The 15695-nt window shown below is 39.6% G+C and overlaps 1 protein-coding gene and 1 pseudogene across 1 annotated transcript in view; both read right to left on the bottom strand.

The window, feature by feature from the left end:
- The window catches only part of LOC146629274 (netrin receptor UNC5D-like), a 188961-nt gene that overhangs the window by 162931 nt on the left and 10335 nt on the right, over positions 1-15695 (bottom strand). The gene's annotated exons all lie outside the window — the stretch shown is intronic.
- Positions 7632-9065, bottom strand: LOC146629275 (general transcription factor II-I repeat domain-containing protein 2 pseudogene; annotated as a pseudogene).

Here is a 15695-nt window from a genome sequence, read left to right as displayed (position 1 = left end):
ACGTTTGTAGGGTTACTGAAGTTGGGCTAGCTGGTATATAATGATGTGCTACGTGATCGCTTGCGACCAGTGTTGGTCAAGTTACTTGAAAAAAGTAATCAGTAACTAATTACTGATTACTTCCCCAAAAAAGTAATCCCGTTACTATACTGATTACTTGTTTTCAAAAGTAATTAATTACTTAGTTACTTAGTTACTTTTTAAAAACATGATTTACAACCTGAATAGGTGATAAAGCGATAGATCTTTCAGCCCAATTCTACTTTTTCTGCATAAGCTATCATACAAAATGTAATCAAATGGAAAAGTCCCTTTTTAAAACTAGTTTTATTAGTTTTAATCTTTTAACTTTATGCATCAAGCAAAAATTGAATTATATGCAACATTCTCTAACTGGAAGAAATTTGTTTAATATTTCAACCTATTTTCTGCACATTCCAGAACATAAAATAAATTATTTTTTGTGTTTACACTCAGTCTTTCAAATAGATGCAAGTAAATAACAGCAGAAAATAAATAAAGTCAAAGACTAGCGGTCCTTTGGCTCTATTTTCACCTGTAAAGCAGGAGTTGGGTAGGCGGAGGTTTACCCTGGTGCAGGTGTGCCGCAGCGGTCAGTTGAAGAATCCGCGAGTTTCTCTGTGAATTTCCCATTACCTCGTAGCGCACTCGGTGCTTGCTTGGAAGTTTAGGGTTTTTTTTCGCTGAAAAAAGGAGTTTTCTTCCCACGCACAATGGATGCTAATGTTTTTGTCACTTTTTATGGAATCAAACTTAAAGTAAGGTCAGTACTTCCACGCTTTAAACGCTGCACGCTCATACTCTCTCCCGCACTCGTTATATTATCCATTGTTGATCTGCACACAGCTGTTGTCACGAACGTCGCACTTGCTTACGTCACTGTCATGAGACATTCTCGCAAAAAAATCACAGTTTTAGTAACGCAGTAACGCAGCGTTCCTACGGGAAAGTAACGGTAATCTAATTACCGTTTTTGCAATAGTAATCCCTTACTTTACTCGTTACTTGAAAAAAGTAATCGGATTACAGTCCCTGCTTGCGACACAGCTATGTTAGCATAACATAAACAGTGAAGCTACAGGATGAACGCTAACACTTTTCCACTTGATGAAGTTAACGTGAGGGTTCCTGATGGTTAGAGACAAATGCAATCGCATGGCAGGATGCTGTAAACAGACAAAACTTCAGTCAGGAGAACAACTGAGATAGTCCATCCACAATAGAAGGTTAGTCATTAATATACTGCAACAACATGGGAATAGAGCAGCTGTGACAGAATACAGCATTAATGAATCAATGGTACAGAAGTGGAGGAAGAAAGAAGAATGAGTTGAATAAAGCTTGATTTATCTGACTGCTTTGTTTTGCTTCATGTGCCTTATAATCCCGTGCACCTTGTGGTCCGAAAAATACATATTTGACTTTTTTATTTGGCACACTGCAGTTTAATGTTGCAAAGCACCTCTTTTTAACTTCAGTGGATATTATACATGGTTATGCTCAGGATATGTCAGCCCATTTCTACTGGAAATGTTTTTTGGTTAAACTTTCAGCAAGGAAGTTGCATTTGCACTGTTAAATTTTTATATAGCTTTAATGCACATAAAAAAACAGCTGCTTGTTTAAGTGAAAATAAATGGATGGTTTTTTTGCGCTAGTAAAGTTGAAGTTGTATTTTGCAGAGGTGGGACCAAGTCATTGTTTTGCAAGTCTCAAGTAAGTCTCAAGTCTTTATCCTCAAGTCTCAAGTCAAGTCTCAAGTAATGTCAGGCAAGTCAGAGTCGAGTCTCAAGTCACTGGTGTAAAAGTCAGAGTAAAGTCACAAGTCTGAAATTTTGAATTTCAAGTCCTTTCGAGTCTTTAAAAAAAAAAAAGCATGTTGCAGTTATGCTAAATGTAAATATTAGACCATGTAATTTTAAAATCTGTGTTTTTCTCAACACATGACAAAATAGTGAACTTAGAAAATATACACAAATTGTGAAATTGCACCTCTTTAAAATGCAGCTCAATTAAACCTAGCTCCAAGAATAATTTTCACCGACAGTTCTGAGATAAGCCGCATGTTATTCTTGGATGCGGTTGTAGGACCGGCTTTAAAATCGCATGACAAAAATATCATACATATTAAAAAAAACTGCATCACCAACTTAGCCTGGACAACATTTGCTAGTTAGATGAATTCAGCTATCTCATTGTAGCATATTTATATGCATATTTATAATTATATGGTTCTTGGAGTGAGTGCATACACTCATGAAGTTTAGTAACTTCAGGTCACTGCAACAAGCCCAGGTACAGTTTACCGACGGATGGGTACAGGACCTTGAAATGCACCGTGTAGAAAGTAAAGACCATCGTACCTATCATAAGTTTACCAGTCTCACAAATCGTCTTCATAAATACACATTCATTAACCGTTTATTAATAGGACCTTTGAGCTCAACGGTAATTAATTAGCAGTGGAAATAATTTCTGGTACGCGTTACAGAAATGTAGCAGTGACAATAATACTGTATGCTGTAATTGTACTGGACAATTAGTGATACAAAAAAACTGTTTTATCCTGTGAATAAAAGTATATGTTTTTGTCAATGTACCATAATAACAGAAGCGAAACGCAATATTGTGTCAGGACAATTCACTATTTATGCACAATAAATAAAGGAGCATAGCGCGACAATTTCTGTTCAGCGCCAGACTTGCTTGTAACCTATATCATCAATTATGTTATGAAAATGACGCATTAACTACAACAGCAGACTGACCTTTGTGGAAATGCTTGGAGCAGACTAACCTGTGAGCTGGAGTGTTCTGGGACGTTATATTTTGTCTTTGAATGGCTGCAATCCAGGCCACCCGTTGCCTCTTTGTTACTTCGGAAACATGGCTCGAACAATTTCTCTTCAACGACGTAATCCGATAACAACCGATCTCTTTACCCGTCGGCTTCCCGTGGCTGTCATGCGACCGGCTATTGCAGTTAATAATACAACAGCTTCTTGCCATTTTTTGTGTTTCTTTTTATCGCTGTGTGACTGATTTCAATTGAAAGCCTGCGTGCGCTAGTACCTCTTGCCACGAGTTCCCAGAATCCTTTACGGTTTTACCCCTGAATGACGTCACATTTTCAATCTCTATATAATATGTATGTTAAATTTTATATTTGGGGTGAAATATCAAGTCTTTTCAAGTAAACCGGTTCAAGTCCAATTCAAGTCCCAAGTCATTGGTGTAAAAGTCCAAGTCAAGTCACAAGTCTTAGAACATTTTTTCAAGTCAAGTCTAAAGTCATAAAATTAATGACTCGAGTCTGACTCGAGTCCAAGTCATGTGACTCGAGTCCACACCTCTGGTATTTTGTCTCGCATCAATTATATCGTCAATTATATCGTTATCGCAAATTTTCAAATGCCGTATTTTCACGACCATAAGACGCACTGTACTAAAAGGCGCAGTCTCAGTTATGTGTGCCATTACTGTATTTAACACACACATAAGGCGCACCGGATTATAGGGCGCATACAAGTACTGTATGCGTATTTAAAAATAAAGCGGGAGCAAACCTGAGTTCGGTACCTTACTCACATTTCTATTGTGTCATCATCAACAACACACAAGCATACAAGTGTGCATATTTAAAAATAAAGCAGGAGCAAAACTGAGTTTGGTACTCACATTTTTATTACCAGTAATCGTCATCATCAACAACACACAAGCATACAAGTGTGCGTATATAAAAATAAAGCAGGAGCAAAACAAAGTTTGGTACTCACATTTTTATCATCAATCAAACCCATCGGAGTCCTCATCCTCTGTGTCTGAATTGAACAGCTGTGCTAAATCTCCATCAAACATGCCAAGTTCACTTTCTTCACTGTCAGAGTCACTTTCCGTGCCGTGCGGCTCCTCGGAAATGATGCCGGCTTTTGTGAAAGCTCGAACAACAGTGCCAGCAGACATGTTAGCCCAAGCATCTACAATCCATTGGCAAATTGTGGCGTAACTCGCCCGGCGCTGCCTTCCACTCTTGGTGAAACTGTGGTCTCCATCGGTCATCCATCGCTCCCAGGCCGTTCGCAGCCTTACTTTGAACGGGCAGTTCACACCGATGCCCAGCGGTTGGAGCTCCTTTGTCAGGCCTCCCGGAATGACAGCAAGCTCACAGTTCATTTGTTTCACTAGTTTTTTCACATCGGCTGTGAGATGGGCACGCATAGAGTCACAGATTAAGAGCGATGGTGATGCGTGGAAAAAACCACCTGGTCTCCTTACATACACCTCCCTCAGCCACTCATTCATCATTTCCTCATCCATCCAGCCCTTTTCATTTGCCTTAATGATGATTCCTGCTGGAAACTTCTCTTTAGGCAAAGTCTTTCGCTTAAAAATCACCATAGGCGGCAGTTTCTGTCCATTAGCATGGCAGCCAAGCACAACAGTAAAAGAAGACTTTTCGTGCCCCGTTGTGCGTATCGCTAGCGTGCTGGTCCCCTTCTTCTCCACAGTGTGACTCACCGGGATGTCAAAAGTGAGCGGGACCTCGTCCATGTTTGTGATGTGGCTGGGCTGGATGTGTTTGTCACCGATGTGTTTGCTGCAGTAGGAGCGGAAGATGGCCAGCTTTTCCTTATAATCCGCTGGAAGTTGCTGCGCTACCGTAGTCCTGGTCCGGATGGAAAAATGGCACCGTTTCATAAAACGAAAGCACCAAGACGGACCTCCTTGGAAATGTTCAATGTTCATCTCTTCAGCTAGTGAAACTGCTTTTAGCCGAATGGTGACCGTCGAAACGCTTCTCCCGCTCGTTCTTTGCTCGATGATCCACCGCTCGAGTCTTTCCTCCAACTCGGGCCACCTCGCCTTATGTCCGCGGAAACTCAGCTGCGTTTTCTTGACCTGCCGGAGCTTGTTTTCTGGCTTCCTCCATTTGCGAACCATCGATTCGTTAATCTTAAATTCTCTCGCCGCTGCTCGATTTCCATGTTCCTCCGCATAGCTGATGGCCTTCAGTTTAAACTGTGCTTCATAAGCGTGTCTCTTTGCCATTTTCAGGGTTGTTTTAAAACAACGATGTTCCACATAATGCACATACCTGTCCTTTTATACAGGTATGTGCGATTGTCCAGTATATACGATCAACGCCCACACTTCACCCTTTAGCGTTCTCATGGTGTTCTCTACTACGTCCTCCTTACAACACACAGGGCGCACTGCGCTATAGGGCGCACCGTACTTTTTGAAGAAAATCTAAGACTTTTAAGTGCGCCTTATGGTCGTGAAAATACGGTATATATCGTGATAAATATTTTTGGCCATATCGCCCTGCTCTAGTGTGGTGCTAGATTCAAATTTTTGTGTTCCAGGTATTGTATGTTTTTCTTACAGGTGGAGTAGTTGGCGATACATTATGCATTTCTATTTGTACTCTGTCCTTTTATTACATGCCCCCCCCCCCTTTTTCTCTCTCCCACCTGTCCTGCCTTATACATTGTTATACTGTTTAACACATATAATGTAATAACTTTAAATAACACAAACAGAAATGAAGAAATAAACAGATAAACCCTGAACAAGAGGAGCCTATAGAGAATTTATAGAGCCGACCTTGGAAAAGCAAAATGTGTTTGGCACAACAGTGTATTCAGATCATAATTCTAATTGCAAAAGCTGCCTGACAGGACAGACTACAAAAAAGAAAAAAAAATAGCAACTTACTTAGATGTCCCATTTTAATATAGTTAGTATTTGGCAATTGCTAAATCCTAACAGCTTAAATATTAACATCACTTTTTCCAGGTAAAGACTGTTACTTGACTCATCGAGTAACTTGAATAACTTTATTATCAAAAATCCTCAAATTAATCCACAACTCCATAGCGCTAAGTGATCACCATTGAAACATTAACGTTTCCACACATTCGAGATTAAAAGTAGACCTGCTGTAGAAGCATATCTAGGAGCAAACATGTGACTAAAAAGTATTACAAAACTTTTCAGTCCAAAGAATGGCCTCTACTTCTTTTCCTCTTCATTGGTCCTTGACCTCGATGGAAAATGTCATGAGGTGAGTGCTCATAAAGAAGAGTGAACTTCAGTGCTCACAGAATCTAAGTGCCACAGATCTGGATACAGCTAATAATGTGACAGGGAATGTATTTGACTTGGGTCTGCTGTGGTGAAACTACAATGTTCTCTAAACTGTGAAAATAATAACTTTTCAACCACAGCTAGTTTTTTTTAAAAGACAAAATTAATGTATTAGCTTGTGAAATGAAATCTTTGCCACACTGAGACTACTTGCTCCCACTGTTCACTCTTATATTTGCTTCCTGGCAAAGAGCTGAGCCACTGTAATTCGTGCCTTTTTTTAAGGTTTCTGTGACGGAGATTTTCCGTTTTCGTTTTTTTTAAAAATCCCGTCCACACGTAAAAGTCAAAAACGAAGGAAAACGCTGCTAGGAACATGCCAAAGCAGCAGGTGGCGCTATATTCCTATCCGTGTAGAAATGTTGGCCAAATAGAAGTCAGCCTGGGTGGGAAAGAGTAAACAAAGATGGCGCATAGAAGTAGAACTGAGTCCTATGTGTGGAGGGGCAGTAACTGTGTGTGTATATGTAAGCATTGCAGAGAGTAAAATAAACAGTATGGTATTTTGTGTAAGTCCGCCATTGTAGAAATTCATTTGACCGAAACAATAACCTGGCACACAGTATGACGTCAAAAAATGCGCACACTTTTGACGCTGCGTTTTCTCCGTTTTTTTCGTCCACACGTAAACGCAAAAACTGAGTTTTCAAAAATATCCACCCTGGCAGGAGCTTTTAAAAATCTCAGTTTTCACTGACCGAAAACGCAGTTTACGTGTGGACAAAAGGCGCAAACGCATAGAAAAATCTGCGTTTTCAAAAATACCCGGGTACGTGTGGACATAGCCTGACACAGAGAAATACATGGCTTAAATACACTGGAGAAAAAACGAGGGGAATGAGGCACAGAAGAAGAGCACAGCTGGGGGAAATCAGAACTGACGAGACAAGGAAGCAAAGTACGATACACTCACATGAGACACAGACCTTCAAAGTAAAACAGGAAGTAGCACAGATGCAGACTTGACTAGTGGAGACAGAGAAACTAAGAAACACAGAAACAAACAACAAAGAGACACAGAGGGCAGCTACTAAATACTCAGAAAACTAAACAGAATACAAGAAAGCCAAACTAAGACGCTAGACCAGGGGTGGGCAAACTTTTTGATTCGTGGGCCACATTGAGTTCTAACATTTGACAAATGGGCCGGAACAGGAGTAGATAGATGGCATGCTTTGAAAACATCACCTCATTGGGGGAAAAATACACATCTTGGGATATGGAGAAAACATGTGCTTTAATTTCATTTTTTTTAAATGAAGAAAAGCATTACAATAAAATCTCTGACTTCGAAATGAGCCTTTAAACACTGAAAATCAAATAAATGAACATTTTATTTTAAAGCACTGAAAGTTCTGTTATCCTTCAGGATATCACATCACTCTCAGTCTGTGAAGCGTTATATTTGATCTGCGCGCACTGTTCATTTTAACAACGTGCGTATCACGGAGACACACATTTTAATGGGAGCAGTGTTGTTGGTCTCCTTTTTTAGCCAGCGCATCAAAGTCTGGAGTTAGTTTTGTTGTGGCGATTCTCAGGATTGATCTGAGGTGTAGGTCTGTTAACTTTGATCTGTGGCTGGCTTTGTTGATGTTCATGACGCTGAATGTCTGTTCACACACGAAGGTAGAGCCGAACAAAGCCAACATCATCTGCGCTTTTCGCCTTAGATTTGGAAACGCGGCATCATTGAGTGAAGCATAGAAGTCATTTAGTTTCAGAGAGCTGAATTTCTCTTTTAAGGCAGGGTCGGACTGAAGGTCGATGAGTTCGAGCTGAAGCTCCTCTGGAGCTGTTTCAGGGTCTTGTGACAGAGGAAAGGCCACCAATTGAAGTGACTTGTCAATTTTATCGAAATCCAAAAACCGACGGCAGAATTCTCCGTGCAGTGCATCCAGTGACTCACTGTATTTCTTTACTTTTGCTCCGGCCTCTTTCAGCGTGGCTAGTGTAGGAAAATGAGTGAATGACTTGTTCAAAATCTGCCTGGAGAATAAAGCCAGCTTGGATTTGAAGGCTTTCAAGTTTGTGTGCATGTCATGCACAAACTGCTCCTTCCCCTGCAGTTTCACGTTGAGCTCATTCAAGTGTGAAAATATGTCCGTAGCAAACGCAAAGTCACACATCCAGCTCTTGTTGCTCAGCTCAGGAAATTCATCAGTCTTCCCCTGCCACTCCAAAAACACGCCAATCTCCTCTTTGAGCTCCCACACTCGTTGAAACACTTTGCCCAAACTCAACCAGCGGACACGGGAGTGATAAAGCAGGTCCTGGTGATCCGCATCAGTTTCCTCCAGGAACGCAATGAACTGACGGTGCTGAAGTCCCCGTGCGCGTATGAAGTTGACAAGTTTCACCACAGGATTCACAACATGATTCAGCTGTAACACTGATTTACATAGAGATTCCTGGTGGAGGATGCAGTGGAGGAAAATCACATCCTGGTCAGGGTTTTCATCTTTCACTTTATTCTGGATTCTCCTCAGCAGGCCAACGTTTTTTCCCGTTAAATTTGGAGATCCATCTGTGGTGACGTTAACAAGCTTACTCCAGGGAAGCTTCATGTTTTCGATGGCAGCAGACACTCGTTCAAACAAGTCCTCTCCCCGTGTTTGTCCTTTCAGAGACTCCATTGTCAAAAACTCCTCCGTTATTTCAAAGGTTTCGTTGATTCCTCGGATAAAAATGAGGAGCTGAGCAGTGTCTTTGACATCATTGCTTTCATCCAGTGCTACAGAATAAAAAGTGAATGACTTTGCCTTTTTGTTTAATATGCTGGTGATATCTTCATCTATTAGTTCTACACGGCGAGTCACTGTCCGCCGTGATAAACTGATTTTCTCAAATTTGTCTTTGGTCTCCGGGCACAAAATACCTGCTGTCTCTACCATACATTCTTTTAAAAACTCGCCCTCTGACAGTGGTTTGCTGGCCTTTGCTATTTTGAATGAAAGCATAAAACTGGCCTTGGTACTTGATTCTTGAATGGCAGTTTGACGGTGAAAAAAACTTTGCTGAGCCTTCAAATTAGCTGCCAACTTCTCAGCAGCAGATTCCCGTTCTTTTGTTGAGAGCTTGCTAGCATAATTTGTGTGCTTTGTGGCAAAGTGACGGCTAATATTATACTCTTTAAAAACCGCCACAGTTTCTTGGCATATCAGGCAAACAGCAGATGATCGGTGTTCAGTGAAAAAATATTTAGTTGTCCACTCCTTTTTGAACACTCGACATTCTCTGTCCACTTTCCTTTTCTTGGGTCCGCTCATCTTCATAGAGGGGCGGTAGGTCACAGGGTAAAGTGCAAACGTGGAGTAATAGGCCTACGCCGCTTCACCTCAACAAAGCCAATATATCTAGAGTGCGCCATCTAGTGAGGAAACATCAGAATTGCAGGGGAAATAAAACATTAACAAGGTTAATTTATTACATTTTTTTTTCAAGTTTGGCGGGCCGGATCAAAACGTTTAACGGGCCGCACGTGGCCCCCGGGCCGTAGTTCGCCCATGCCTGCGCTAGACTATAGAATAAACTGGGGCAACAAAGAGAACTAAGATCATAATACAAAAACTCAGAGACACAAGAAACTCAAAGCACTGGGTCACCGACCCAGGACCGTGACATGTTCATTGTTCACCTGTGGGTTTACCTTGGTTATTATTGAAGGCTGAGTGCATAATATCAAGTTAACCCATGAAACTCAAAACTTAATATTAGTATTTACATTATCTGCACCACTTAACAGTTATGTTCATTTGTCATCATTTGCTTTCATGAACAGTATGATAGTGTGTCACAATGAACTGCAGGACAGAAATATCTGCCATAAAGGATGGTCCAGTGTGCTGTATGCTTAAAGAGTTAATAAAGCAGTGAAACACTTTTCCTTACTATTTGTTATAAAAATTGAACAGCTCTTAATATCACTAATATCACTTCACTCTTATTTTGCTTAGCTATCTTCTCAAGCAAAACTGACTTCACCTTTGAATTGAAGGAATGAGGTGCAAATGCTTTTGAAATCAGTGGCACCTATAGCCACATTAGGTCTGCAAACTTCACCTGTCTCTTGGCTTCCTTCACTAGAAGAACCACAAAATACAATCAATACCTTATTCCTATGTAAATATATTCATTTTAGATTAATGTTAATTTTATATGGCAATGGACATGCAGTATTAGGTTATAGCAAATACAGATGTGAGGATGAGTACAAAATATATTCAATTACTCACAGCATTTAGCAATTTATCTCACTTCAATGAAGAATTAGAATAAAGCATATTAAGCACAAAGAGAAGGATTCCTGGGCATTACAGTACTTGCACAGCTTTAACGCCAACAACAAGGCTGTCTTGTAAAATATGCATTTCTGTCCATCCCACTTTCAGATATTTCCCAGAAGCAGTTAATGGGCGGCATTAATGAAACAACACAATAGAAAGAACAATGGACATGCAAAAATGCCTTTATCTGTCAGGTTGAAAAGAGAAGAGTGGAAATAATATGAAATGACAGGATGTCAAAGCAGGTTTTTCACCAGCATAATGAAACTTACACTTCTAAGTGTATATTATATTATATTATATTATATTATATTATATTATATTATATTATATTATATTATATTATGCAGTCCAAGAGCTGATTTGGAGTATGCCCAACCTTGGAACAAGATCTTTTTGGAGAAGCAACTGAATTAAACCACAACAGAGGCCGGAGTTACTGAGTCAGCCAACAGGGAATACATAAGACCAAGATGGTTGGAGCTAGCTGGTCAACTTTCCAAGAAAAACAATAAAGCAAAGGGATTGTCCACTAACAAATCAATCACAGATGGTTGCACAGATGAGTTGCTGTATATATGGGTGGCTGTACCTGGGCAGCCCAACCAAGTAATATCTCTCTGTGTGTGTCTATAATATACTATATTACATTATATTGAGTGCTGGGCCATATACCAGACGTACCAGTATATTGGTTATGATTTCATTTGTAGTGAGAACTTTTCAGATATCTCTATACCAGTATACAGGCGAAATGCTTGCCCCGATCGTCCAAGGAGTTTAAATGTATTATTAAATGCATTATATTTATCACAATGCAATTGGGTTACCCAAGTCTGCACATATCATGCAGCTCAACACAAAGGAACCCACTTAGTGCAGTAATTCAAAGTATACTTTGTTACTATAATGTGGTAAACGATAGCTATGGTTATCGATTAGATTAAAGCAGTCACATTAGATTATGGGCTGTATACCATCTAGGTGAAATTGCAAAGAGTGAACAAAATCCCTTTGAGATGGGCTATAACATCACCCACTTCTGTTCTGTCTTGGGAGTGTTCTCCATTAGCCTTGAAAACAAACCCACTGTTCCTGTAGGTTATCATATACCTTGTAGGTCAGCAGAGAGAGCTGAATGTCAGGAGCATATCACTCCACTATGTACGGGATACAACAAACACAGTACTCAGCTGGCAGTGAAGAAACAGACCAAATCCAACCTAAAAGAATACACATACACTTACACTCAGATGATGAGCTTAAAGCTTAAAAAGATCTTAGATTGTAGGATCTTTTCTAAAGGTCAAAATCATTCTGTGGTTTGTCTCACACTTGCTTGGGGGTTCAAATATCTTTTCGGCTCAATTTATTTTCAGCCATGACCTGGGTTTACTGTGCAAAACATCTTACATCTTGTGGTGCCAAAAGGGGGGGAAAAGGACGTTTTGTCACATTCACATTCTGGCTTTTATTTTTCTTTGCTGTATTGAATCTGATTGTTGGCATTCATTGCTTGAGACTAGGGAGGCTCGTGTTATCGACTGACTATGGATCAGGACCACTCCAGCCTGTAGGCTATTAGGAGAGCCACCAGTTCAGACTCCTGCTCCGTCGTTCCTTAATTGGTCCCCTCAGAAGCTTGGCGCACACAAACTTCACAATCACGCTGGAAGATTACACTAAAGAAAAAGAGATTCCCTGTGTGCAAGCTGCTTGGCATCGATTAGCTCATTCGCACTTCTGTTTTTTCAGAATTTCTTTTTTATCTCGTTTCTTTTCACCTAAGATTACAATCAGCTGGTCTGGTCTTTGAGTAAACCATACAAATCGAGATAAAGAGTAGTAGAGAAGACAATGGTTGGAACAAATGGGAGATGACTCAGGACTGCTTACTTGGTAATTGGGTTTTATCTCTTCATTTTATCAGGCCTTGTTTTGGATTACAAGTATACAACACACACATACACAGGAAAAGAGAAGTATACCTAGACATTAGCAAATCTCAAGATAACAAGTGGGAGAATGTGGCCATTGCTGGACTCTCATTATAGTACTTCACAGAGGACAAGCTCGACTGTTTTCTGTTGAAAAATGCAGTTTTTATCCACTGTGGTCTCTAAGTATTGGCTACAGTCAGTAAACACTATGCACAGAAAAAATATCAAGAGAAGAGCACAATAGCTCATCTTTTCCATTTCCCTCATTCTAATTCGCGGCATGTCGGTTTCAACCTGACATTTCAATTTCGAATGCTTCTACAATTCAGTGCTTTGAATATGGCTGTTGTCAGTACATGTGTATGCACAGGCTGAAGACCATGACAGGCTGACAATTCCAAGAGTCATTCAGCAGAAACACTGTAGATATCTCACCTTCTAAGACGGAGGGTTCCACATCTATTTCGAATGTGACTTTTGACAACAAAGTTGTCAAAAAGTAATATACGCAAACACAAAGAGGCGTTATTGAATATGCAGCCACTTTACAAAACACCTGAATCACCACATTTAATGTGGACAACACAATAAATGTGGTGACATATTTTTTTTATGTTTTCCAATAGGTTATTGAAAAATCTGTATTTAAGCAAACCTCTGTTGGACCTTTATCCCTCTCAGATGATGCAAAACAGTTTAAATGTGGAAGTGAGTGCCGCAGGATGATGTGTGTCCATCACCAAGCTATACTGTGGAAAATATCAGGAAACAACAGCATCCATTATTCTAAGGAATTGTAGGATAATAAGGTTATTTTTTAATACTTTGGGGAGGAATGTGGGGTTTTATAGGTGAAGGCATACAATAAGATGTTCTTGGTGTCTTCAGGGAAATGCTGTGACTTGGTCTTAAATTAATAATAATTATTTAATCTGAGATGCTTTATGCTAAATGCTATATAAAGGCACTGTGGCTTTATACTATATGTTCTGTTTTGTCTTCAGCTTTGGGGCTAAGTTGGTCTAAACCGGCTAAGGTGAAATGAAGCAGAAACTGGTAACACGATTTATTGATTCTGCTGTCTGTGAGCTGAAACAAAAGTAGCTTTTAAACGAATGTAACCACATCGATGCACAGAATAGACGTTATCTGTCTTAATGACAAAGGGGAGTCCTTGGCTGAAGGGGAACCTCATCAAAGTTACACATGCATAACCTTGCAACCACATTGACGGCGCAGAGGAAAACACACACCCTTCATGTATGAATGAACATTTAAGTGGTTCAAGTCATTCACCAATGTAAAGAACTCATATTTTGTTTCAAAATTCTTAATGACTTTCAATTTAAATAATAATCAAACAGCACAAGCTTCACATTTAAATTAATTATAAATATAACATATTCAATATGACCGCAGGAGGTCATGTGGCTTTGAATTCACTACGAAGACTATGTTAATTGAATAGCAGTTTGCGTGCCTCCTGTCTGAACCAATAAAACCTTCTGACCCAATGCATGTCCAAAGATGAACTGCAGACCAACTGCACTTCAACACATTGAAATCGATATTCAAGATAAGATAGCAGCAGTGGATCTGTCTTGAACATATGGATGGATGGAACACAATATGTTCAAAAATGAATAAAAAAAATGGAAAGAACAAATGTATAGGAACAGTCTCAAGTGACTAATGTTAGGGGCAAGTTTGAACCAAGAAAGGGCTTTTTTCTGTAGAGAGATGTTCTCCAGGAGCTCTGGGTTCTCCATCAAAAACACAGGCATCTATTTGAGGATCCAGAGCCATCAAATTAATCAGAAGCTTCATTTATTTTGTTTTATGTTTGTTTGATGTTAAATTTTTACAAACAACTGACACATGCATACACATGTTTCTTAAGTCTCGCTACTACACTAATGTTGTTATTATTGCTTTGGGAAACAGAGTTAGAGTTGTTTAAAAGCTTACTTTGCTTAAGAAATAATTATCTCTTACTATTTTGGGAACAGAAGTTACCAATTATAGGTTATCATAGCAATAAGCTGCGATTTTGAGTTGTAGTTGCTATTCATTGTTTGTTTTTTTTGACCGATGAGACAGTCTGTTTGCACAGTTCACTATAATTTTCGGTTTCATACATTTTAGATTAGCAATTGTCAAAGAGTGTTTGATAATCTTCTCTTTTGTCTCCAGGAATGAAAAACATAAAGGCACAAAGGCAGTTGTCATCCAGCTTTGCGTTTTATTTTATCAATGACAGAGCTTTGTTGGTTTTAAAACATATAGTCACACATGACTTCAGAGAGGTATTATGTCAGCTTCATATGCTCAGAGGGACTCTTAAACCCCATCCTGTTTCTGTGACACTCATAAAAGCACCAAATGGCCCTTGAGGATGCATATGAATTCAAAAAGGCAATACTAGACATAAGAAATGTGGATGAACCAGCCTGTCTCGCAACAGTCAACCAACTTTTCAAAAAGTACTGTGTTCATAAAAGAGAAGGGACAAAGACAAAACAAAAAACAAGATCCAGAACATTTAAACATAGTTCATCTTGAATGCCATCAATTTGGAAAAAGCATGGCATTTAAGAACTCTTTCATCTCGCAAACTTTGATTTTTGTCTACGCAAGTGCATAACTGTGGTTCAGTTGTGCATTACGCAACCTCCCCCACACACCACCACCAACAAACCACCACCAACAAAAAAAGACAAACATACTGGTCTAAAGCACAACCATTTAATATAATGGGGGGCAAGATATCTTTTGTGAGGAACAAAGGAGCCTTAATTGGTTGTGATCCGCAAGTTTATCTCTATGGAATTCCTACAATTTCCTTTTTTTTGGATACGTTTCCAGTATGTTTCACATCAATCAGTTATGTCCTTCATAATATGATAGACTATGGTGAGGGTCCTTTTTAGACTGGGGTGCCTTTCAAAAACTGCTGATGTGATGGTTAAAATCATGATGACTTCTGCATGTAAAAAAAATGTACACATACCAAGCAGACATTCTGTAAACACACACTATACCAGTACTTTACTACCCAGTCATTAAATATGTATTTGCTTCTGATTATGCTTGAAATTAATTTATCATGGAGAGCAGAGATAGGCGCTCGGTGTTACTGACAAACTGATGTGGCAGTTACTGATAACATGAGATACTCAGATATTCTGCACTGTAAACCTCGCGTCTGTGTTTCTCTCTCCCTCTGCTTTTTTCATCTTACATGCCCTGCTCTCTTACATTACCTCTGCAGTCCTGGCTCCTTCCTCCTTCAGTCAGG

This window comes from Diplotaxodon limnothrissa, linkage group LG7 (genome assembly GCF_057381915.1).
Source record: "Diplotaxodon limnothrissa isolate DT_005_m linkage group LG7, D_limnothrissa_male_GT1.1, whole genome shotgun sequence".
Lineage (NCBI taxonomy): Eukaryota > Metazoa > Chordata > Actinopteri > Cichliformes > Cichlidae > Diplotaxodon > Diplotaxodon limnothrissa.
The sequence above is the reverse complement of the archived record's forward strand: the minus strand, read 5'-3'. Positions and strand labels throughout refer to the sequence as shown.